Source organism: Emydura macquarii, unplaced genomic scaffold, assembly GCF_026122565.2.
Source record: "Emydura macquarii macquarii isolate MOO-44397 ecotype Brisbane River unplaced genomic scaffold, CSIRO-AGI_Emac_v2 contig_2473, whole genome shotgun sequence".
Classification (NCBI taxonomy): domain Eukaryota; kingdom Metazoa; phylum Chordata; order Testudines; family Chelidae; genus Emydura; species Emydura macquarii.
In genome coordinates, this window is record NW_027132610.1 from 17,674,391 (window position 1) to 17,701,105 (window position 26,715).

Consider the following 26,715-nt stretch of genomic DNA (forward strand, 5'->3'; position numbering starts at 1 on the left):
AGGGGGCTGCGCGGAGTCCTGCCTGTGTGCTCCTGGGTTTGCACTGAGGAGCAGGTAAGGAACAGCCCCTTCCCCCCAACCCTGCTGGTGACAGGCACTGCCACCCTCTCATGAGGGGGTGCTGGTAGCTCCCCTGTCCCCCTCTTTCATGCAGGGCAGCTGCAGCCCAGGTGCATGGGCTGGGGTGTCTGAGTAACCTGCAGAGCTGGTCCCAGGCAGCCTCCGTATGGTACCCCTCTCCCTAAAAGAGGCACTTATTATTGGGTTGGTGAATAAACCTACTAGGCCATGCTGGTTTCCCCTGAGGGTGGGAGAAGGAGAAGTTTGCTGCATGTGGGTGTGGTAAGATAGATACATTTCTCATCCCATCCTCAGCTGCCTGCTGCCAGGCTGCTGGATAATGGTAAATCCTCTCTGGGCTGCAAAGGTCATGTGTGATGACAGAGACACCTGTCCATTGGAAGAGGCTGAGGGGCATATGCAGGGCTGGCCCTAGACCAAATGGCAACCCCCCTCCATTTGTTAAACTTTGGAATACCTTATTTTTATTGCATTTGTAGTGCACTTCATGACTTTGATGCACAATTTGCTTGCATGATTTATCCCCCTCATAAAAGACAATACATTTGTATGCAAGGATCTGTAAAACATTTTGTTTTCCCTTTTTTTGCTAACAACAAAAGCAGCATTGTAAGCTTGGCACCCTAAGTGGTCGCTTGGGTCGCCTGCCCCTAAATCTGGCCCAGGGCACATGCACTGCAAGGGCTGGACTCCACTAGGAAAAAGGGTGTGTTCTGAACTCGGATTAGCTAATGCATGGTAACTAACACCAGGGAAAGCCTGTCTCTGTAAAAACCCCACCTTTTTGGCAGTGAAGACATAACCAAGGCAGGTTGTAGTTTTACCACAAATTATCAGGTTGAGTTAAAGGCTATGGGAGAGTCTAGGACTTCGGCTGACTCATGTTAAAACAACACGTTGCCTTGCCTTAACTAAGATTTTACCCTGTGTTAGTACTTGTAAGCTAACAAGAACTCACATTTTTTCCTAGCGAAGATAAGGCAAGAGGATCTTAGAATCATAGAAGATTAGGGTTGGAAGGGACCTTAGGAGTCATGTAGTCCAACACCCTGCTCAAAGCAGGACCAGTCCCAACTAAATCATCCCAGCCAGGGCTTTGTCAAGTCACACCTTCAAAACCACTAAGGATGGAGATTCCACCACCTCCTTAGGTAACCCATTCCAGTGCTTCACCAACCTCCTAGTGACAATGTTTTTCCTAATATCCAACCTAGACCTCCCCCACTGCAACTTGAGACCATTGCTCCTAGTTCTGCCATCTACTACCATTGAAAACAGCCTAGTTCCATCCTCCCTGGAACCCCCTTTTGGGTAGTTAAAGGCTGCTATAAAATCCCCCCTCATTCTTCTCTTCTGCAGACTAAACAAGCCTAGTTCCCTCAGCTTCTCCTCATAAGTCATGTGTTCCAGCTCCCTAATCATTTTTGTTGACCTCCGCTGGATTCTTTCCAATTTGTCCACATCCTTCCTGTAGTGGATGGTGTTCCCCCTATCCTTCCCACCACACACACACCATGCTGTGTAACTTTCACATCACTCCCTACATCCCAGGATATATCACGGGGGAAGTGCTCCCTCAAAATATATGAACACTAGTGAAAACATTGCCTATTGGTTAGAGCATAGAGACAGTGGAAGTTGTATATTCTGGGTTCTATTTCCAGCCCTGTCACTGACTTTTGTGTAATGTTGGGCAAGTCACTCCTCTAGAGGGGTAGGTGTGTTAGTCTGTATACAGCAAAAACGAGAGTTCTGTGGCACTTTAAAGACTAACAAATTTAATTTTTGTAGGCATAAGCTTTCGTGAGACTCAGCTCACTTCGTCAGATGCAGAGGTAGAATGATACAGTAAATAGGAAACAGAGATATACAAGTGCATAGAGAACAATGGCGGAGGTGGATGAAAGACTTGAGGGCTAACACTCCTCTGTTTCAGTATGGGGATACTAATGCTTATCTAGATCTCTGGGGGCTGTGGGGCTGGGTTCATTAATATCCCTAAAGTGCTTTGAGAGACTCAAATTTAAGGCACTCTCCAAGTGAAAGTATTATCAATTTTTAGAAAAAGAGGGGCTGTGTTTGTAAATGGATAACCATTTTCCTGCATGGGCAACCTTAAAAAGATATTGTGAAGTCAAATTTGGCCCAATATAAAAAGATTTTATAATACTTAAAACCAATAGACATCTTTACATGATTTTAAAAGAAAAATCTAATTGAAAGATTTCTTTAGAACACAAGAATTTCCTCTGTAGGAAAACTGCATATTCCGCAGGAGAGTGTGAAAATATTTTCTAGAAATAGAAGAGAACCTAGTTAGGCTAGTTTCACTGTCCAAACTAAAAGAAATGCAAAAAGTAGGCAATTGTAAATGCTGACGGGCATATTATATTTTTGAAATTTGTAATCTGCTTAACATCATTTAACCTAACAGCATCCCCTTAAATCCATGGAGATGAGGATTTAGAAAAAGGTAATTACAAAATTTTGATCTGAGTCCTTTAAAAACTACCTGTAAAGAAGAAATTATGCTATTGCTAATCCATTAGCTCCAAAGAGGCACAGTACCCTGCTTTGGCCCTGATCCTGCATTGGTATTTGCTAGCACAGACTCTTGTGCTCATGCATCTCATATGTACATTAGCAGATTCCAATGCAAGATTTTCCTCTTTCTTATCATACTTCCACTGTTTATTAATCTTCATCCTTCACAAGCATTATTTCCTCATGTGTCTCTTTGTTATGGCAAAATGGTATGTATTCACTTTCCATGCTTCAATCACACTTCTGATGTCTGACTGCCTGATAAGCCTAAACAAACAAATGGTATAGTTTTCTCACAAGGTACACATGTAACTCATTAACAGTAAGGGATTTAATTGCATATATACTCCAAAATATTCCGAGTCAACCCACTCTAAAAAGACACACAAATTGCCAGATCTGATTACCAATGGAGGGTGTTTTAGTCACTCTTTGGTTGTTATTGTTATTGTCCTTTTATTTCATCTTCCATTTTGTCTGCATTGAGACACAATGTACACAGACCAAAGGTCAGAAATGAAATGGAAGGTGAAGGGGCACTTCTGCATTCACCACAGTGAACTTCAGTTTATGGGGAGAAGACACAAGAATGACGTAGTTGTAGATAAGGTGGCTCATTTTAATAGGCACAGTCAGAATGTGGCCTTGTATTAGTCAAATAACCCAGAAAAAAACTACATAAAAACTGGAGAAAGAGCACTCACTGGCAGGCTGCTCTGTCTCAGCAATGGCGAAACATGATCAGAAAGGGATTCTGAAGGGCAACCTCTCATCAGGAGCCTTGCAGGTACATTACCCAAGAGGGACACAATTTATTGAAAAGTATACTGTTTGAATAGACAAAAAGGCATAACAAAGCTGTGTTGTTGGATTTTGTGTTGCTGCTAACATAACAGCACATGGCTGGGCAGGCATGCCAACAACTTTCTTAATGGCTGTTTTCAGTATTATGAATGGGGTTTTTTATAGTAAAGGAATAAAAAATAACAACTCAATAATAAAAGAAAGAGAGGCAGAAATATGGGAATTTGCAAGCAAAGACTTTAATCTTGCACTTACAAATGTGGTGTTATTAGAGTCCTGTTGCTGTAGTCTTAGAACTTATATAGTGCTTTCTGTTTTCAAAGTATTATTAGTGATTTGCCACAGAACATTTAGTGTGTGTTTTGCTATTTATAAATTAATCTCACACTGAGCAGTGGGAATGAATCCTACATCTATCCTGTGCTGGAGGAAGTGTGAAGCTGGCTAAAGCGTGAGTGACAAAATCTAATCCGTTGCAACACAAAGAATTTCTAAAGTCCTACCTTGCCACTTGGAAGGAGATGAAGATATATGTATTCATCTCCATGGCAGTATCTGCAGTGTATCAGATGATGGACCCATTCCAGATGGATGAATCCTCACTATCTCCAGTCAGTTACAGAGTCAAGGTTTTCCATTTTGAAGAGCTTTCAATTTACTTTGTGAATAGATTTACTTACATATAATCTGATCTGTCCGCTTCCATGAAGACAGAGCAGCAGCCTTTCTGTGTCATAGTTTTGGCAAGTCTTGCTCACTGAGATTTTGGAGCTGTTAGGGGTTCTCTGAGTCATGACCTGTGAGTTAGATCAGTGTCTTTCCTTACTGGTGGAAGCCAGTATGAAGAACCAAAGTACTGGGTCCATTGCTGGTGGAGATTGTCAACACATCTCTAAGCAGGGAGGCTGAGTGCCTGATGTCCTTAAGGCCTTGTCTACACTAGAAAAATAAGCTGACCTAACAGAGGCCGATTTACAGCCGCTGATGTCCTCACTACCTTCCTTGGGTTGGAGGAGTGCGTTGTCACCAGGAACACTTCCAGTGACCTTAGAGGGACAGTGCTCTCAGCTGTCTGTTGGGCTCCCGATGGGCTGCCTCCCCCTTCCACTCCCTATTCTCCATTGGGAGCCAGCCCATGGCTTCTCCCCTCCTCATTATCCGGTGGGTGCCAGTGGAAGCTTCCTGGGGCTTCCCTGTTCCCAGGGTGAAGCCGCCTGGGATTTCTCGCCTCTGAGGAGTGGGGTCCAGATGCCCTGGCTTCTCGCGCTCCCCCCTGCCCTGTGTCCGCTCTCTGCCAGGAACCGGGCATCCTTGTGACATTGACAGGGTTTCCCTGCCTTCCAGCGTGGAGCGGATGGAGAAGTGCCCGGGCTTCTCACCTGGCTCTCAGCTGGGAGCAGATACCAGGCTCCCGGGATTCTCGTTCTGCTCCCAGCCCAGAGCGGAGACCAGCAGTTCAGCTCTCAGGGGGCTTTTTTGTCAATTTCACCACTCCAGTGCTTAAACAGGGGATAGTTCTTTTGTTTTTGTTGACATCTGGCAGAGGCATTGGCTAGCCTTTTGTCTCTGGGGAACAGGTTTGTGGCTGCTTTTAGTAACATCATACAGTAGAACCTTATAACTTTATATACAATTTTGCCAGACATATTTCACCAGGACAATAATGATCAGTGAATTATAGGTTTTCAAATGATACCTCACAAGGCATACTTTGTACAAAATTTATCATAGTCTTGTCCAAAGGATGAACATATGGGTACAGACTGTCACAGTGGGGTTTGTACACCCCATCACACAGCCAAAAAGGCATTTTCTCATCCACATCTGGCTAGAGGAATGTGACCTGTTCTTCTCAATCTGGACTTTGCTACTGTCATTCATGCCTTTGTCACCACAACACAAGACTTCTGTAATTCTTTCTACAGTAGGATTGCGTACCAGGCCATCTCAGAAACATAAGCTAGTACAGAATGCAATTGGCTGTTGTTGTGCAACATAATCACACAGGGAGCCCATATTACTCCAATGCCATGAGAAGTGCACTGACTTCTAATAGGTTTACAGGTGTAGTTCCAGGTAGTGTTTTTAATCTATAAGCTCTAAAGGGCTTGCTCCAGTATTCATTGAAGTCAATGGAAAGATTTTAATTGATTTGATTTCAGTGGGGTTTAACACAGACCTTAGATGGTTTGGGCCTGAGCTCTCCCCTTGTCCTACTGCCACTGTTGAAATCAGCAGAAGCTCTTAAGCTGGATATAAATGAGAGGGAGCTGCTGGCAGAGTGTTCTCTGTGAAGGATAATAATAAGGGTTCTTCAGCTCTAGAATTCACTTCCTTCTTGCTGCATTAGAGTTTAGATTTGTTGACTTTCCATGCAGACTGTAAAACCCATCTCCTGGCATTTTGGGAGGGTGGAGAGGGTGTAGGTGGACAGAAAGGAAACTGGAGGATGATTGCATGCAGGTCTAACAATATTGCTAAGAGTGTCTTTAGCTTTTAAGGGACAATCTATTTATTGGAAAGTGTACTGTTAATTATGTGTGGTTAAATACTGGGAGTTGCCTAGAGACAATGAAATCAGGCACCAATGTTACTGATAAAATAAATAAAAATGTAAATGCCATTCTGCATTTTATAGTTCATTCTGTACTAGCTTACATTTCTGTGGTGCCCGGATTATTGTTCTCGCATGAGCTGTACTAGAGGTAATACTTCAACATGTCTAGTTCTTGCACTGTAGAATTCCAGTGTTTGTTTCCTGGATAAAGCTATGCTCTTTCTCACATAGTTAGTAGAGCTGTTGTGTTATTAAATGTGTTGACTGAAGTTGGAAGAAAATTGAAATGTGATGAGAATGAGGGGCAGTGTCACAGAATTTGATCAGCAAAAATTCCAGGAATAACGTAGAGCTTCTCCAGGGCTTAATAGAGAGGACCTGTCAGCAATGAGACAGCAGCTATCTATGCTCCTCCTTATGCTGCTCATCAGTGGACTAGAGCTGGGGTTCTCAACCTTTTTCTTTCTGAGGCCCCCCAACATGCTATAAAAACCCTAGGGCCCAATGGGGGATGAGGTCACCTCCGGGCTTCAGCCACTATGGGGCACCAATGGGGGGGTGTTTAGCCCTGCACGGTATCAGGGATCCTGACTTTGGCTGTGGGAGTCCTCGGGCATGGGCATAGGCATAGTTTGACTTCTATGGGGTGGTCAGCACAGCACAGCGGGACCTGAGGAGGGCGCGCCACCTCCACCCCCTGACTCACCTCAGAGGACACCCATCCCGTCTGGGTTGCAGGGAGAGGGTAGGGGTGCAACCAAAAATTATAACTCAAAAGGTGGGGGGGGGACCTGTGACAGCACCTGATTAAAGTGACCCAAAAACAACTTCTGCAAAACAAGGCATTGTTTAGTATTTCACCCAAAGGTACAAACTGTGCAGGGCTAAGATCTAAAACAAGCGTTCTACATGCATATTTCCTTACCTATGCTTTAACTTGTCTATCCATAACTCAGGCAGGACCAACTTATTCCCCCCCTCAGTCTACGCTCTTTACAGGATGCTCTTCAGTGCCTGTCAGCTTTTACACACAGACCTGCTCTCTTCTAGGGCTTTGACTAAGTTTTAGAATCCCCTTTGATCCCAGGCTTAGCCTTGGGAAGAGTACCCCGTTCCCTGGATGGAGCCAGCTAGGTATCTTCTCCCTCCCACCCCACCCTGTTGAAGACCCAATCATTCTTATCTGAAGTCCTTTGAAGCTGTCTTATCTATGTCATTGTTCTTCTATCTTTCCTGCTTGGTTCTTTATCAATCTCTTTACAGCCTCCTTTGAGTGAATTCTATGCTTTAAGTCAGTCACACATATCCATAAGAATAATGCAGATATCTCCCAGTTCACCAGAGATGAAGCCACATAAAATGTGTATTGTTCTGTCAATTCAGAGACCTGTTAATGGTCTTGTTTCTATAGTCCCTCCTGAAGTAGCACTAAAATTGCATCTGATATAAAAGGATATGTTTTTCCACCAAGGTGTTAAACATTCTGCTGATTTTTTTTAATCATCATTTTAAATCATAAATTATTTGACTTGTGACTTCAGCATTTGTGAAAGTTGCAGGGTTGTCAGCCCTAGGGACTGAAAGCACTGTCACCATGTGTGACCTTCTTATCACAGCATTTTCAGGTATTGCCAGTTAACACCTTGAGCAACGTAATACATGTGTAAAAGCTTGTAAATGATTTCCTATTAACTTCAGTGAGGGCAGAATTGGTCTCTGATATGGTGTTGTTTTCTTATTATCACAGTGAGAGAGAGCCTTTAAAAGGTTTGTCTGTGGAAACCCAGGGTGGCTGGGATGCCAGGGGAATTATGCTGTCTCCCATCCCCTTCTGCAAGCATATAAAATTTTGCATCTGAACATTTCTGAAGACGCTACAAACCAAATGCTGTGGGATGCAGAGCAGTTCCTGACCCCATTATAACTGATCTTTATGTGGGCCTCAGTTACTAACAACGTTCCTTCTAAATTTCCTTTGTCCTGAGTGGGCTACAAACACCGTTGAACACTACATTTGTGTCCTTGGGCAAGCTTACACTTTTGTTTGTTTTTTTAAGCCTTTTTACACTGAACTACTTGTGTGTGTGTGAGAGGAGAGAGGGAGAGATGAGCACAGGGTGTGAGGATGTGCACATGTGTGCACGGGGGAGGGAGGCTGCCTCAGGGTGCGCCTCTTCCCCCCCCCCCCCCCCCCAATTAGTTCCCCTGCCTGACACTAGGGTTGCCAATTTTGGTTGGATGTTTTCCTGGAGGTTTCATCATATGATATAATCTTTAATTAAATATTAATCTTTCATTCCTGGAGACTCCAGGACAATCCTGGAGGTTTGACAACCCTAGCTCGCCGGTGTCTCAGAAGAAAGCAATTTGCTCTGTAGCAGCAGCTCTGGGAGCCTGGCCAGGCACAGGCAGCGGGTATAATAGGCCAGGAGAAGCCCCGCCGCTGGATGGCCTGGGCCGTAGTGGCCCCACCTCTTCCCCTCCCTGCTGGGAGTGGGCTTCCCCCAGAAGTGTTTGCTTATGTGCCATGCAGGTTCCCAGGTGGCTGAGGAGATGCTCTCTGCTACTCAGCTTCCCAGGTCCCTTGGATTCTCCAGGGAGATTACGGATGAGGAGAGGCCAAGTGGAGGGGGGACATGGCGAGCGGTGGGGGGGAGAGGGCCGAGCAGGGATGTGGGGAGTGGTGGCAGGTGGGCTGTGTAGGGAGGTGGGGGAGGAGAAGAGGGACGCACTGCTGCATGCAGCGAAAGGGGAGGGGGCCAAGCAGGGGAGGGAGTGGGGCCTGTGGTGGAGCATGGGCAGGGCTGCAGGTGGAAGAGGTAGGACGTCTCCCCAAGGGGAAGCTTCACCCACTGCCCATGTGGCCAGGAGTCCAGGTGTGTGTATGGGGAGGGGGGGAGGCGTGAGACTACGGTGTCTGACTGCACCTCACCTGGGCTGAGGTTTCAGACCCCCCAGCCAGATGGTCCCAGGATGGGGCCCAGGCTACCGCTCCCCTCGGCAGCAGCAATCGCTGCATCCCTGGTAACCAACTGCTGGGTGGGTGGAGGTGTGGCGGTGCTATGGCCCCATCAGGCCACATATCTGGAGTCCCCACTGTCCCAGGATGGCACTGCAGAGTCTGGACAGGCCCTCATCTGAGCTTGTGCAAAAGGAGTGTCTGGGCACCTCGTCTCCTCCCAGCTGGTTGAGCATGTCTCTGAGATAAGAAGCATTTCCACTTCCCCCACTGCAAGGAGATGGGTCCGCATGCCCTCTGTCATGGGGGCAGGGGAGCATGGAGAGCAGATCAGGTTCTTCAAGGTTCACACCATGTCCCTGCTGGGACTGCACAGAGGAGACGTGAGCAATGTGGTTTCTGACCTGCGCAGTGCGTAGAAGATTGCTGTGCAGCCACGTATGCACATAGTTTACAGGGTGTGCTGGTTATTAAGGCCTTCATCCTGAAATGAATTGCATGCAGGTTGATCCCATTGAAACCAGTGAGGTTCTGTGTGGGCACAGAGATCCATGCCCTTGGAGCTCTTTGCAGGATTGTTGTCCAAGATTCTGGAGAAAATATGTATTTTTAGTTCCTGAATTCAATGCCTGCAAATAATTTGATAAAATAAAGCCACTGGTCAGTAATCAAACTCAGAGAAACTGTAGTAATTGCACGCAAGTATATTCATATGACAGTCATGTGGCCTTTAATACTTGGTTGTACACTTGAGTGCTTTCTTTGCTCGCAGTATGCATTACAACACTGTGAATTTAAGTATTTCTACAGGGTTGCACTCTTCGCTTCCAAAATGCATGGGACTGTATGTAGCAGAAGGAGTTTTAGATCATTCATATATACAGTAAGTTTTTGTCTTTCTCTTTTGACTGTGCATTACATCTGCTTATTGTATAATTGTTATTAGTTACATAGAATCATGGGTATAGATAGCATTGTGCAGAAAGCAAACTGTGCTATTTAAGAGGCTCTGTTCCAAAGGGATCATAGCTTAAGGCCCACACTGGGACAGCACAGAACAATACAAAACAAGGACAGAGAAGTGGGTGTATAATGTAAGATGAGAGCTGTGTATTTAGGAAGAAATGTGGTTGGGGAGGGTTGTACTAGTATGTTGTGATTATATTAAGTTACTAAACACAATAAATGCTGGTAAAATATTTTTTTTTTTAGTCAGGCTTATTTAGAGACAGATTCTACTTCTAGCTGAGCCAGAGTAAATCTGAAGAAAGGTGAACTGAAGGCAATGCTGATATTTAGGACTAAGGATATGTCTACACTACAAACTTTTGCCAATGCAATTTATGTCGGCATAAAGGAATTGCAATTAGTATATTGCTTGTGTGCGTGCATACTCGGCTCCATGCGTCAGTGCTGCACATACTCATCAGGAGAACTAGTTTTGATGCATAGTGCGGTGCGCCAGAGGTAGGAATCGCAGTGTGCAGCTCACAACCATCCAGCGTGCTGTCTTTTGGAAAGTTTTGACAATGCATGGTGGGACAAAAATGAGTTGTGCAGGGGTGACTGGGAGTGTGGGCTTCAGGTTCCTATCGTGCAACTTTCTCCACCTTATACAGTAATGCCATCTCTATCCCATAATTTTTTCACCTATTTTTAAAATCCCACCAACCTGAGTGGAACTTGTCGCTGTCCACTATCTTTAATAGAAGCATGGAGCCTGCCAGCTCTACACTGTTGTCATGAGCAGTTGCAAGCACAGGACTCAAAATCCTCCAGTATTTGCAGAGAAGCAATAACATGACACATTCCTGGTGTTCAGATTGCTGTGGGGCATAGTGAAAACCAATTCAAGCTTGTTACTGGTGTTCACGGAGCAGCTGCAAACACTGGAGTGTCACTTCTGGGCCCAAGAAACGAGCATGGACTGGCGGGATCACATCGTAATGCAGGCTTGGGATGACAAGCAGTGACTGCAGAATTTTCAGATGCACAAGACCACATTTTAGGATCTGTATGCCGACCTTGTCCCTGCCCTCCAACGCAGGGACACCAAAATGATAGCTGCACTGAGAGTGGAGAAGTGAATGGTGATTGCACTGTGGAAATTTGCTATGCCAGATTGCTACCAGTCAGGGGAAATCAGTTTGGAGTTGGAAAATCCACTGTAGGGGCTGTTGTCATGCAAGTGTGCAGGGCCATTAATCATCTCCAGCTATACAGGACTGTGACTCTTAGCAATGTGCAGGACGTAATGGATGGTTTTGCAGCACTGGGGTTCCCAAACTGTGGTGGAGCAACAGATGGCATGTCTATCCCTAGTAAAATACCTCAACGTGAAAGGCTGTTTTTCTAGGGTTATGCAAGTGCTGGTGGATCGGGGATGCTTCACTGACCTCTGTGTTGGCTGGTCAAGGAATGTGCATGATGCTTACATGTTTAAGGACACAGGTCTGTTCAGAAAGCTACAAGCCAGGACTTTCTTTCCTGAGTGGCAGATTACCATTGGTGATGTTGAAATGTCATTAGTGATCCTGGGAGACCCAGCCTACCCCTTACTCTCCTGGTTCAGGAAGCCATACGCCGGCCACCTCAACAGTACCAGGGAAAGATTCAGCTACGGGCTCAGCAAGTGCAGAATGACAATTGAATGTGCTTTTGGGAGATTGAAGGGACGCTGGCATTGTTTACTCACAAGTTGGCTCTCAGTGAGAAAAATATCCCAATGGTTATAGCAGCCTGCTGTGTTCTGCAAAATATCTGTGAAGCAAAGGGGAGAAAGTGGCTGCCACTGGGTGGAGGTGGAGCAGCTGTCTGCTGAGTTTGAACAGCTTGACACAAGGGCTATCAGAAAAGCTGAAGACAGGGAGTCTTTGGAAGAGCACTTTACTGGTGAGCCACAGTAATGCATTGTGGTGTACTGTGCTCTATCTGTCCCTGCAATATGGGGGCCTGTTAGGAATGTGTGGAGCTTGGTGTACATCTGTGGTGTACACTGACAATGCCCCTGTTAATTTTGTGGTGCTTGCTCTACATTTCATAGCTATTATACTGTGTTTGTCACTGATTCAGTGAGTTGTATCACCACCAGGCATTCTGAAGCATATGTTGGGAACTAATAAAGATGAATTATTTTCCAAGCAAGAGTTTTATTGAGTAATGAAAACACTTTAAAAAAGTTTTTTGCAAATTAAAAGCAAAGACATTAAGATCTTAATACATTTATGGAACAGAGCTTAAAGAAGGGGAAGGAACATTCATAGCCATTTTAGTTACATGTATGTCAACCGTGGTGCTCTCAGGTCAGTGTATGTGATGTGGTTGTCCTTACTGTCCCCCAGTGTGGCGTGGTAGGAGTAGGGATCCGGCCCCTGATGCCATGTGGAATATTGGGGGAGTACGGAGGTGCAGGGATGTGCTATACAGAAGTTCTGCATGGACTGCAAAGGGAGGCGAGCCTGATTGTTGAACCTCTAGGTGCACAAGAGTCTGCAGCATCTCTGCTTGTTACCAGAGAAACCCCATTCTGTCCTGCTGTGTCTCCCTCTCCTTTTCCTGCTGGGACACCTGGGCTTTTCTCCTCTCCGCTCTTTCCTTCTCCATACAGTCTGCAATATTCATCCACCAGGCCCTCTGTTCACGGTCTGATGCAGCACTGGCTTGCAAGATCTTGCTGAACATGTCATCAAGTGTTGTCTTCTTTCTCCTCCTTATCTGGCTCAGCCCTCTGTGGGTGTGGAGAGGGAACCCGTCAAGGCTGCAATGGCTGTAGCTACAGATAAAACACATAGAGGTGCCGCTGTCAGCATAGTCACAACGGAAAGTGAAAGTTAAGATTCAGAACTCCCTTCCCTTGCTCCCCTAAAATTTTAAACAAGACATGCTCATTGACACTTCTGCTTCAAAGTGCTTGTGCATGGCACCACAGCACGGCACCACAGCACAGCACCACTCACATGCGGTGAGTATGGCCCACCAGACGTAAGGAAAATGAGGAGGGAATTGCTCTGTTGCATAAAACTGTGAGTGTAAAGCAATGGTGCTGGATACTGCTACCATTGCCCGCAGGCTGTGGTGATTGTAGCTGACCTCTCATTCCGGAGGGTAACAAAGGCACAGAGAGCACAGCTGCTGCTAGCATCCCAAAGATGCCTGGGCCCATATGCCGATAGCCTGTTAACCTTGGCAGGAACCATTGCAGTCTTCACTGACTGGAGTGGGAACATGTCCTACCATGGAGGAAGAAATAAGGCTCCCATCCCTAGAAAACTTCAGGAGAGGAGATTTCATCATGATCTCAGGAGGATTCAAGGAACATCCCTGTGTACGTAAAATGCTCCCCATGGCCCCCTGCCTAACTCTAGAGGGGAATAAAAAACATCTAAAGATAACTACCTCTTCGTTGTGCTGCTGCCTCTTGCACTACAACTAAATTAATGAAAAGCCAGTAACTGCGTCCTATTAAGTTGGGAGTGTCATCACTGTAATGGGAAATTAAATGTATGCTTCCCTGAGGTTCTTTCCCCTGCGTTGGGCTCACCCTTGCTCAAATGCTGGGACTGACTGGACTGCAGTGAAGTCTTAAACAGTTCTGTCTTGCGGAATAGCTGGATCCCCCGATTGCATGTTCCCCATCTTCCTCTTCCTCTTCATCCTTGCAGGGACTCTGTGACTCAGGCTCGGCAGAGGTATCCATGGTGGTCTTTGGGGGGTGGAGGATGAGGTCTCCTCCAAATATAGTATGCGGCAGGTATAGTGGCAGGTCTGTGGCTCGGCACCAGATTGACGGTTGGCCTCCCTGGCATTGTGGTACACCTGTGCAGTTCCTTGGCTTTCATGCAGCACTGCTGCTGATCCCTGTTGTACCTTCTCCTGCCTCCTCTGTGCAATCTGCTTGTAGATGTCCATGTTTCTATGGCTGGTCCATAGCTGTGCCTGCACAGCCTCTTCTCTCCACACGCCCAGGAGATCCAGTATTTTCTGTCTACTCCAGGCCAGAGTGCGCCTGGATCATATATCCAGCATGGTCAACTGGGCAGTTGCACACAGCAATGAAGAGCGACTAGGTGTGTTTGCCAAGCTGGACAATCAGGAAAAGGCATTTCAAAAATGTGAAAGGTTTTAAAATGCGGGCAGGCTTCTGGTCTCCATGACCGTTCAGCAATGGAGTTCACAGTTATGACCAGAGCGGTCAGTGTTGAGCATTGTGGGATAGCTGCTGGGGGACTTTTAGGGTTGACATACGTAATGCAGTGTCTACATTTGTTCTGCATTGACCTCTGTACATTGACCCTGGCTCAATGCCTCTCAGGCAGATGGTGGTGTTATGTCGGCGTAATCATAGGTGGTGGGTATAATAGGCTGTGGGAGGCTAAGCTTCCCCAACTAGCTGCCCCTGGAAGCTCCTCCATTTCTTCGCCTCACCCATGCTCCCCCCCACTCTCCACGTACCATTGTGGGAGGAGTCAGCCCAGCCCACCCCCGGCAGCTGCTTCTGAATCTGCACGCAGCAGACCCAGCCCGGGACAGGCCCAGCATATCAGCTACCACCCTCCTGCATGGCAGGGAATGCAGCATGGGGCCTGGTGTGGGCGACGCCCAGGCTGCACCCCTGGAAAGCAAAGGGGGCCCATCCTCCCTGTGTGGTGGCGCGGAACCCAGCCAGCATGGGGGTCCAGGCGGCTCCAGCTCAGGCCCCTCCCCTGAGGCCCCTTGCCGCTCGTGCCTCTTCGCCCCCTCCTCCACCTACTGCTTGCACCTCTTTGCCCTCTCCGTCAAGAGGCGCGAACAGTGGGTGGGTAGAGGGTGAAAAGGCGCAAGCAGCGGGTGGGGGAGCAAGCCGAGCAGGAGTGGGCCGGCTTGGACCCCCCCGTGCCAGCTGGGTTCCACGCCACCGGGGAGGTGGGCATTCTTTGCTTTCCAGGGGCACAGGCCCAGTGCTGCCCGCACCGGGCCCCATGCTGCGTTCCCTGTCGCTCTGGAGGGTGGTAGCTGTGACACCCAAGGCGGGCCAGGCCGACTTCTCCGGCGGCATGTAAAGAGTGGGAGTGGAGCATGGGCGGGGCCTTGGGGGCGGGAATGGTTACAGGGGGCGAGCTGGTGCTCCCCCACCCAGCCTTCCCAAAGGCAGGCGTCACATGTTGCCCATGGGCCTAATGGAGAACTGACATCGGTGGGCAACAAATTTAACCATGTAACTAGGTCAACACAACGTGGCTGACATTGACCTAAGTTTGTAGTGTGGCCTTACACTGTATATCTTAGAGCAGAAACTGGCCTTTATTTAGGATCAGGAGAAGTAATGAGAAATTAAACAATTTTTGTCTGTACAGAATTTTGGAGAAAGATTCCTGTAAAAAAAGTTGAATTCTGTCAACATACATTAGCAAAGGCTTCAGGATGAGGTCTTTTAAATTGTAAGTTATTCTTATGTAAGATGTCCCATATATACTTACTCAAGTAAGGACTACTCGGCTGGGTAAAAGTCTCAGTAATTAGGGCTCAATTCTATGAGGTGCTGAGTATCTTCACTAATTGCTGCTCAATCTGTTCTCTTGAACTGCCACTCAACAGAACAAAGGGTTTTTTTTGTGTGGGGGAGGAGTTGTTTTGTGGAGAACAGGAATTCCCTTTTGTTAGTGCAGGTGTGACAGATCTGGGCCCCTGCACCTCTCTCCTGCTTCAGACCTCCTTTTCCCCCTTGCCCTCAGTGGAGGTAGCATAGCGTGGTCGACTGTCCACGATGGCTGTAGGTTCAGTTAAGAACTTTGAATTTCTGGTATAAATTAGAGCTGCTAGGAAGCAGCTCGCTGAACTTGCAGAACAGGCTTTGACTGCCTTCCCTTCTCTTGCATTGAGCAAAGCTAAGGCATGGGAGGGAATCTAGCCCCTAAATGAGTTAACCCCAGTATTTCAACAATATAACACTTTGATTTTATTAGGTGATGAGGGCAGTCAGCAACTCTCAGGAGGCACTAAACACCTTGCAGGATTGAGCCCTTATCTTACATTGAATTGCAGAATGCAAAGGTTATGACTGAGAATGGCTTAGGAGGAAAAGGGAATTGTCCTTCTGTAGAACAGACCTAGGTGAACTTTGGAAAATGCATTGCTTTGGTGAGAATTGGACATGCTATCAGGCAGGGAATTATGTTTTCCCTTTTCCCAAGCTTGTGGAGTGTTTAACTGCCAGCAACTCTTCAGAAACAGATTTCTTAAAAGATGTCTCTGTGTGCTCATTCAGTCAATCAATTCTATTTTGTAGTGAGCTTTTACTTTCATAAACTAATATGTACATAACAGCAGCAAATATCTTGCATATAAAATCTTCATATGGAACATCCATGTGAAACTAGTTTCAATTCAAGTGTTCAGTATTTGTGGTGTGATTCAGGGACTTGTTCCGTATTGTCATTTTTTGTAGGCACTGCTGTTACCTGCACTCTAGGGCACCTCACCTTTACCCCCAATCCACAGGGCTCAAGGCATAACCCAGTTAAGGCACCCCCACCCTTTCCCAATCTGTAGGGATCTGGGGGAAAGGCACCTACCCTTACCCAATTTATGCTCTAAGGCTCAGGGTCTCCCATTCCCAGTCTGTAGAGCTCTGGAAGTAACCTGGTTAATTTAAGTACCCACCTCTTCCCAATTCATAGGGCTCCAGGCATAATTTTCTGCGGGCTTGCAGGGTCTTTTACCAGTGAAGGAGCCTTACGTAGTAATATCCTTATTCTCTATTTATTAATAATTGCAAAAGCAGAATACCCTCGCTAAGCATACAGTGCGCTCACTACTCCCAGTAAGGCAGACACACTTCTCCTGGTGGCCAATCAGGATTAGATCATCTGGGGACTCCATCTTCTGTAAAAGCAACTGGCAGGGTGATGAGGTCTGACAACTCTGATCTTGGGCTGTGTCCTGGAGGTAGGTTCCAAAGAACTTCCTTTTGGACCTCAATTTATATAACTTGGGTCATGCTTAGCTATACCTTAACCAAGCATTTTAAACAAGAGTACTACAAAACACCAATCCTAGTCCACTATGAAACAGTTCTTTAAACGATCATACCCCACCACCTTAGTTTAGTTAAATATTGCATAACTTAGTTATGCAACAGACAGTAACAATCAAAGAACCTGACAGAAATCATTCAGATAAACAATAGAGAAGTGAGTACCATAAAGACAAAACAATAAGAAGTGTAGATTTTACAGCCACAACTGTTGATAAGTGATTCCTTGCCAGACAGAATGCTATCAAACAAAGTTTTCTTTAAACATCTTAAGATCTGTTTCTTTATCTGGTGGTGGTAGGTACTATTAGGTCAGTAGCACCTTCTTCATGGCCCAATATTACATTGTCTTGATGTAAATTCAGGAATGAATTTCAGGAATGTGAAGATGTGACCACATGCTTCTTAGCTTATGGCTGCTGTCTCTCTTAATATGGCTGCTGCTGCTTAGCCAAAAAGACAAGGCCTCAGACCTTACACTGCAGATATTCCTTGAGGAGCCTTTTATTATGTGTAGGTCGGCTTGTCTTGCTTAAAACTAGTGGCAGCTTCTGAAGAAGTTAACTAGCTATGCTAATGGTTTCATCCCTATCTGTAACTCCAGTTCTGACAGCAACTTGACATCTCTCTGGAATACTTCAGCATTACCTGGTATGTACTGTCAGTTGCTATGTGACACATAGCAACCCAGTTTTCTGCATGTAGTTCTACAAGCAATGATGATGGGAAGTGTTTTTGTTTTGTTTTGTTTTGATTCATCTTTTACAAACTTATATACAGAACCAACCATACTATATTAATGTGCAGAATGATTTGTGTGGCCATGAAAATATGTGGCATCTAAAGGATGTTCAGTTCATTGGTACAAGTTAGGACTCCATTGTAGCCCAAGTCTTTTCACTAAGGATTTCTCCTCCTCAGGAGCTAATATTAAAGAAGTAAACAGTCATGTTAAGCAAGTTGTTTAAAAGCTTTGTTGGTTTATAGTTATTACATATACTAATATTAGATTGTACCATGCCTCATTCTATTTTCATCTAATATGTTATGATTTCTAGCCCAGAGAAGAAACTAATAGTTTACTGTAGTTTTTGTGAAAAAATACTATACATACAGTATTGTGACGTCTTGCTCAGGCCACCTAGAGCTGTGAACCACTGTGTTACCGCTTTGCTATAGCAAGGGTGAGCGTTGCCACTTAAGCTGTGAGTAAGGCTACGAGTCAGTCCTGGAGGTTATGGATTCTGTGATTTTACAAGACCTCTGTGACGTTGTGAAAATTCCAATAAATCAACTCTGCACGGTGGGGCTTAGGCTTCAGACCCACACCAGTGGGGCTCAGGCTTCAGTGAATTCGTGTTGTTTATTGCCTTTGTCCTGACCATGACTTTTAATAAAAATACTCATGCCAAAATCATAGCCTTAGCTATGAGTCATCTCCCTGCCACACCAGGTTGTCTCCCTTGCTAGCAAACTCCTCAGGACTCTGCCAGTCCAAACCTTGCCTTGCAGGTCAGTGAACCCCAGTTCCTGAGTTCCCCAAAGACGTTTTTCTGCTGTGTCCAGTCCCTCTCAGTGGACCTTATGACACTGAGCCAGAAAAGGTTAAGCAACTAGCAGGCTAAATGACTCAAATTGAACCTTGAAAGACTTATTAGAAGAATATATAAATGGTAATTAGGGCCATTCCTTATAAATAGCTGACAATGTTAAATAGACCATGTTAAATAGACTAAGGCTTTGAAATTTAGACTTGTATTATTAGAATATTGGAAGAAGATAATGATTGTATTTGTCTATGTTTACATATATATGGTTAGAGGTTAACAATGTAACCAAATGGTTCCTATTTGTCGTTATATTTTGTTGATTCAGAGATCAAAACACTTAGATTAAACTAGGATGTAGTAATATCAATGTTGTTAGTTCTCTTTGAAATTTGCAGTAAACTACCTGTAAATGGCTGGAGATGGGCAGTTACCTTAGGGGAAAAATAATTATGCTAATCAGTGTCGCTGATTAGTGGTGTGTACATAGGAAATAGGAAGTTTTACTTCAAAGATTATCTATTATTCACTCAAGGAATACCTGCTGTCAAGAAACTATCGATAACCTGCCAGAGGTCTATAAAAGAACTCTAGGGCCCTGATCCTGTTATCTCAGATCAGCTTAAGTTTGATCAGGGGAAGCTTGAATCGCAAGACTGAGGTCTCTAGCTCCAGTCTGAATTAGTTTGCTAATTCTTATGGAAGAAGTTGAACAAACTATGTATGGATTGCTGATTGGATTATCACCCACGGAACTGATTCTGAAAGAATGTTTCGCAACTCAGCAGCTCACCATTTCTACTATGAAAAGGACCTATGACCTTTATTCATATCTGTATGTACAATGATTTTTTTAACCAATACTCTCTTTCCTTTTTTAATAAATCTTAGTTTAGTTAATAAGAATTGGCTGGAAGAGTGTATTTGGGTAAGATCTGAAATATCCATTGACCTGGTGGGTAATGTGTCCGATCTCTTGGGATTGGTAGAACTTTATATATGATGAACAAGATTTTCAGTAATTCTCATCATATTTGACTTAGCTGTCTAGGTAGGAGCCCAGGGCTGGATTGCTTTAAGGGAGATGTATTTTTGGCTTCTGGGTAATCAATAAAGTACTGTAGAAGCTGTTTTATTGCTGGATTGGTGAATCTAATTATTAAAAATCACCATCAGTTTTGGGGCTCATCTGCCCCATTCTTTGCAGTTTGCCCTGATTAAGCAATCTCAGTGTAGCTCCTCCAGTGACCATGGCCACTGACTCTGACAGAAGTTCTCAAGTTTGCTGCCTCCAGCAAGACAGAACACACACCACTTCTTAATTTGGCTGAGGATTTTACCTTTCAGCACTGAGATGTTTTTGTAATTAAACAAGAATAAATTTATTAACAAAGAACAGATATTTAAGTGATAATAAGTAAGACAAGAAGATACAGACAGTGTTACAAATAAAACAAAACAAAACCCCCTCCACTTTCTAGTGACTAAAACTTAGTCTTTGTTTGCAGTGTTGTTGTAGCCATGTTACTCAGTATCTGAAGACACAAGATAGGTGAGGTAATATCTTTTATTTAAGTTGGTCCACTAAGATACTACCTCATCTCTCTTGTTGCACTTACAATCTTTGTTTAAGCAAGTTTCTCACCTATACTTCTCAGAGACTTCAACCCCTTTTATCTGAAGGCTACAACTTTCTTAGATTACAAGAGCTCTGGCCCCTTGTCTGTCCCATAATGGATAAGAAAATGGCTTTTTGCCTCTGCTTGTATCTTCCCAAAGTTCATGGACTCTGTTTCAAGAGGCAGGAAGGCTTCCTGAGAGTGCAGTCTCCATTTCCTGTCAAAATTAAGGGGTCATCTTCCTCCACTTGCTTGCCTGATTACTTTGTTTATCTTTCTTGTTAATGTACTTTTCATTGTCTTTGGTCTCACCTTGCTTAATTTACATTCGAAAGACAGTCAAGCTTGCAAAACAACTTTCTTTTGTCTAGGAAAAATTTTAGGAACATATTTCTGGGACACATGTATAATTCTTTATACATCTCCCATACATTGATCACACAATAATATTAATGACTAATGTGTGACCAGTTTGCATATGACACCTTACACAACACCTTGTAGATACAGATTATAACAACAGTGAGTTGGGGCCATGAGTGTGTTAGGCCTGATGAGTTATGGTATGGTGTGCCCTCTGCCAGTTGGCATCTGCAAGGCTTACTGGGTCACAAGACTTAAACAGCAAATATCATACTGCCAAATTGTTCCCATGTGGATTATTCCTATAGGGACTATGAACTCTGTACACTTGCACTTCTGCAGTATCCTTTGCATTATTCCATCAGAGGGCTTCCCTCTTCTACTGCCTGCTCCGGCAGAATTAGCAGTGGATTTAAACCATAGAACCCACAGATCCTCTGAGATCCATGCAGGTCGCGAGAGAGCCTGGGAGGGGAAATTTGCCCAAAGCCAGAGCCATCCTTTTGGAGGCCTGGTAACTCTGTGCTGCATTCTGGCCCATTCTTCCTTTCAGAGCAACACTGCTATGGGCTGTCCCTGACCCACGTCAGTGGGTGGATTGCATAACTCAGGAGAGGGAGGCTTTCCAACCTAGGAATGACATTTACAACACTAGTACCCCACTTTTATTCAGTAAACCCCTACCGATCCTACAGAAAAAGAAATGAATAAATCCTAAAACATCAAAAGCAAACATCCTACCCTAAGTAGAGCTTTACCCTGAAAAGGGGCAGAGATGCCATGAAATCCACTATGACATTGCAAGTGCTATTGACTTTATATGGAAGATACTAAAATGCTATGATGATAAAACCCTAAAACAGATACATAGATAGAATGAGTTTTTGTGAGGTTTTTCTTTTTCTCAACCCATGGAGATAGAGAGGATGATTTGGCCCATGTTAGTGATGGATGTGAGTCACATCACTTTATGCACTGCTGGAAGTGCTGAGACACGATGGTAATGAACATTGTAAGAACCTGTATAGAACGGAATTTGGAAAAATCACATTGCTGCTGTTATTGTCTCTTGTTACATGCACAGAGTTTATTTCCAGTAGTTGGCAACATAAGATAGCAAGAAACAAGAGTTAAAATAAATTTGGCTCGATCTTGCTTTTATGTGTCTAGTTCTGCTGGATTTGTTCAGCATATTGGCTTGTTATATTTTAGAAACAGCATTCACAATGCAAGTGCAAGGTGGTGTTCTGGCTGCCTTTTGAAACAAAGCTATCTGTGTTGTATATAAGTGAAATAGATTTTATCATACTTGAATTTATGCAGAGATTCTGCAACTTGACTAAGGGCTTGTTCACACTGCCCCCGCGATTCAGCGGCAGTCGACGGGAGTTATGCAAACTACGCAAAGTAGTTTGTGTAACTCAGGTCGACTGCTTCTGCGTGTTGTTTACATTGCACTGCGGCTCAGCGCTACGCTACTTGAGGGGGTGGACTTATTGAGTCGACTTCCGGATCGATTGAGCGGGTCTCACTGACCGTTCAATTGATCCTGAAAGATCTAATCACTGCCATCAGTGTAAACATAGCCTGAGAGTATGTCTACACTGCGGGCGCTGCGTCAGGCTCTACGGATCAATGCAGTGGGATCCGTTGAGTGGGCAGTGGACACCCGCACAATTGATCCCAGAAGTGCTGTCCGGTCGACGCAGTAAATCCACTCCTTCCTCCCTCCTCCTCTTCCCCCCCCCCCCCGAAAAGAGTAACGCTGCGTTGACCGGAGGGCGTTTCTTGTCAACGCAGAGCAGTGAAGACACCACGGTAAGTGAAAGTTAGTATGTCGATGGGAGATACGCAAGTTTCAGTACATAGCTTGCATATCTCCTGTCGACGCCGCCGGCGTTGTAGACCAAGCCTGAGATTAGGCATCGGTTATAGAACTAAGAAACTGGGGTCTTGAGTCTGATACTAAAAATGTGTAGCAAATTCCTTACCAACTTGTCCTGTGACGGTAGGCTATGTTATGCATGCATGTGTGGCTCATGTCGCTACACCAGTGTTTCCCAACCGGTGTGCCATGACACACTGGTGTGCTATCAGGCCTGAGCGGGTGTGCCGTGGAATTTTTTGAAAAACTACTTGAAGCGTTCTGGATTGGCTCATGAATATTCATGAGTTCATTTGGAGAGTATATGGTGGTGTGCCGCAAAATAATTAAAGGTATCAAAGTGTGCCATGGCAGAGAAAAGGTTGGGAACCACTGCGCTTCACAGTGAATGTGGGTGGATCTCATCAGGTGCGCCTTGAGGTTGAAATTACCCCCATACATAGGACCACCACAAGACTTCTGCATCACTTAAGCCCCACTTAAAGCATAGGCTTTTTACTGGCAATCTCCATGGGGTAAATTTCATTCCAATTAGGCAGGGTTTCACAGGAGTCATTGATAGCTTGCCAGCTATTGGTACGGCTGTCACCACTCACCCTTTTACTTTAATAATCTGCTGAACCAGAGATCCCATTTAATTAAAATTAAAAATAACCCTGTTTTTCATTTGCCTGTTCAAAACAAGAAAACACACAAGTTGTTGTCATGCTATCTGGAGTGGCTCTTGACCATGAGTGCCAACCTCAGGGCAGACTGTCCAGGAGCAGGGCAGAGACCTCAAACTGGCTGTGTGTTCTGTAATTAAGTTTCACCAACCCAGTAACAAATGTGAACTCCTGAAGCACGATAACAGTTTTACCATGGAGTCACAGACAGTCCCCTTGGGCATTCCAGTCTATCTTGCCACCTAGGCAAGCTGGATTCAGTGATAATTGGTTGCTATACACCAAAGATCACAAAATATTTGGTTACTCCTAGTTCCAAGAGACCAGTCATTTTCCCTAGGTCAACTTGTACCTTAGATCTCACACCAAACACAACACTTGTAGCGAATCCTACAGTAAACTATCTAAGGATTTATTAACCAAGAAACGAAATGGAGGAGTTATTCAAAGGTTAAAGTAGGCAAGAATATATACACAAATGAATTACATTCTATGGTTCCAAAAGGTGACAGAGATGTAGTGATTTGTCAATGCCTTACAGAAGTCTGCTATGTCCTTTATCAACCAAACTTGTAATTTCATCCAAAAAAAGATTTCAAATTAGTTTGACAGGATCTATTTTTCATAAATTCATGTCAACTAGCATTAATTACATATCTCTCCTTTACTTCTTTATTAAAAGGATCCTGTATCAGCCACTCTATAATCTTGCCTGGGATCAATGTCAGGCTGATAGGCCTATTATTACATGGGTCATCCTAGTTACCCTTTTAAAATTTTTTCACAACATTAGCTTTCTTTCAGTTTTCTGTAACTTTCCCAGTGCTCCAAGACTTATGGAAAATCAGTGTTAATGATCCAGTGAGCTCCTTAGCTAGCTATCTCAAAACTCTTGAATGCAAGTTATTTGGATCTGCTGATTTTAAATAGTCGCTTCTTGTTAACATCCTCCAGAGATACTAGTGGAATGAAAAGAGTGTTATTACCATATGATGAGACGATATCATTTGTTTTACCTCCAAAATACGGAACAGAAGTATTTATTGAACACTTCTGCTTTTTTTGCATTATTATTGATAATTCTACCATTTCCATCTAGTAATTGACTAATACAATTGTCAGGATTCTTTTGTTCCTCATTATATTTAAAACCTCCTTCTTATTGTCCTTATTTCTGCAGACATAGAGTTCGCCTTCTGTCCTTTGTCTTCCCTTATTAGTTTTCTACAATTCCTAACTTCTGATTTATATTCAATACTATCAATATCCCCTTTCTTTCCATTTATTATATATTATTTTGTTATTTATAAATGTGGCACACCAGAGTTGGTTGTTGAACATGTTGACTGTTTATATTATGTGATTGCATGAGAAATGTAGAACTTATACAGAAGGCAATTGTTCTTTTTGTATTTACATTCTGACCAAAAGATTGTGTCTTTTTTTATAGTAATGTTATGTCTTGTGGGTTCCAGGTCCGAGTTCCTGCAGTGTTAGCATGTAGATAACAGAAACAATTATCAATAGATTGTCTTCTTTAGGAGTGCCAACGTACCAAGTCTAGATAATATACAGCCATAAGTATTAGTCCCAATAGCTACAGGATTAAAAACCAGCAATGTTTTCATTAACAATAATTTTTCCATGACAGTTCCGTTGAGCTTGGAGCACACTGGATCCAAGACATTCTTTTTTAATGCATTGGGGAGTATTGGATGTATTGAAATACAGATACTGATCTTTCTTGTTGAACTCAGTGTTCTTGTAAAACTGGTGTCAGATCAGAACTGGGTGCCCTCTTATTTTTTGAAATAAGATTGCTGATCTTATTTTTGTTGTTAAAAGTTTGAGACAGATTCCTTAGTTTTTAGATTGGGGGCGGGAAGAGACTCCAACTATCAAGTTTTACAAAGAACTGAAGCCAAAATTCAGATCTGGTTTGAACTGGGACAAAGTCACTGACTTCTGTTGATGCTGTTGCTTAAGCAGATAGGAATTTGGCATCAAGTATCTACGTTTTATTAAATCAAGTGGTTTGGATAACTTGTCTTATGATGATCCCAAGCTTTTTCATTTAAGAAATTATATAACTTCTGATCATTTCATCTATTAATCTGTTAGAGGAATATGTTTACCTTTCAATTGATAATGACACTGATATATCTAGGAGCTGCTGTCATGCTTTCCTTGCAGTTCTGTAATGAAGTCAAGAAAAGTTGGTTTTAGACTTTTTTGATCTCGTAGATCAAAGTGAGGTTCATAAATCTGGGTGTGAATCCAGTCCTTCTCCTTAAGAGTGAAGAAAATGAGTTAAATGTAAAATACCTAGTTGGTACTCTGTTCATGATAAACAGATATGGCCATTTTTTTTCATTGAAAATATGTCAGTTGGTTTGGAAAAGTACGGAATGTATTTAAATGCCATGGACCTGATTTGACATCCACTGAAGTCAGTGGCAGAACTGACTGTCTTCAATGGAAAAAATGCATTACCTTGTGTAGATTAATATGGAAGAAAAATGCCATACCTGTTCAAAGATACGTGTTAATACCATAGAATTATTGGAATAGAAAATTTTTGGAATAGAAAAATTCTGCAGAGTAAATCTTTGTTTGATTGTTTGTCTCCCGTCTCTCCCCTCCTTCTCCCTCCCCCCCCCCCAAGTCCAAACAATATTTTGAACACCAACCTCAAAGATGCCATGGCCTGTGATTTAATTGTGAGTTTCATGATATTTTGTGAGGTTTCTTTTATTAAAGCGCCATCTCCTGAAGTCATGTAAATATATGAGCTCTCAGCACATTTAAATAAAAGTATGATCCTAGCCCTTGTAGCTGCAGAGAAAATCTTGAAAAGAACAGCTGAGTGGACCTTAGGGCTAAAAAATGCAAAGGCAGATTAAAAGAACCGTGTAATATATATTCAGATCACTTGCTTTTTAACCCAATATCATGAGTTTGGTGGGCTGCCTTATGATTTTTGAACACTTGGGGCTGACAGTACTGCATTTGTTCTCAATGACGTATCTAAACCAGAAGAACGAGCAAACCGCTCACTTGGCAATCAACGCCCTTCTGGCTTTGTCAAGTGGTAGACTAGGTGTACTTTGAGTAGTAAAAGTTCTCGACATCCCTCTTCTGTCCCACCTGACATGCAAGTATCTGAGCCTGTTCCTTTTGTCTGTCGACTTAATGAAATCTCACCCCTCAGGTTTGTCCTTGAACCCAGGCATCTCATGTTGCAGTGCAATTATTTAGGAAATGTTAAGATGCTCACCTTTTGAGATGAACCTAGACAGATTAGAAATGGGCAGGAACCATCTTTTTAAAAATGCAGGCTAGTTCATCTGGTGAATATGATCTACAAGAACTGGTTGTCTTCCTCTGGGTTTAGAAAGCGCTTAGCATATTATGGATGCTACGACAGTCTAAATAAATAATAATGTTTAGCAGTTCCTGATGTCTTAAAGCAAATTCTGGGATGTCATTTTAGTTTTCTGGCATGTGTTCCTTATGCTCATAATACTCTGCTATTGAAATCCTGCATTTCTGCAGCAAGTATCAAATTACTCGGGAATGGAGTTTGTTCGTAACTCTGGAATGTTTCTAATGCTGAACAAAACGTTATGGTTGCTCTTTCAAAAGTTTACAACTGAACATTGACTTAATACAACTTTGAA

The 26,715-nt window shown here is 43.8% G+C and overlaps 1 protein-coding gene across 1 annotated transcript in view; it reads left to right on the forward strand.

Moving 5' to 3' along the window:
• Positions 1-3: 3 nt before the first annotated feature.
• ATP7B (ATPase copper transporting beta) overlaps positions 4-26,715 on the forward strand; it is an 81,858-nt gene continuing 55,146 nt past the window's right edge. Inside the window, exon 1 of the mRNA XM_067563064.1 lies at positions 4-54. The gene's annotated coding sequence lies outside the window, so the exon portion shown is untranslated. The remainder of the gene's footprint in view (positions 55-26,715) is intronic.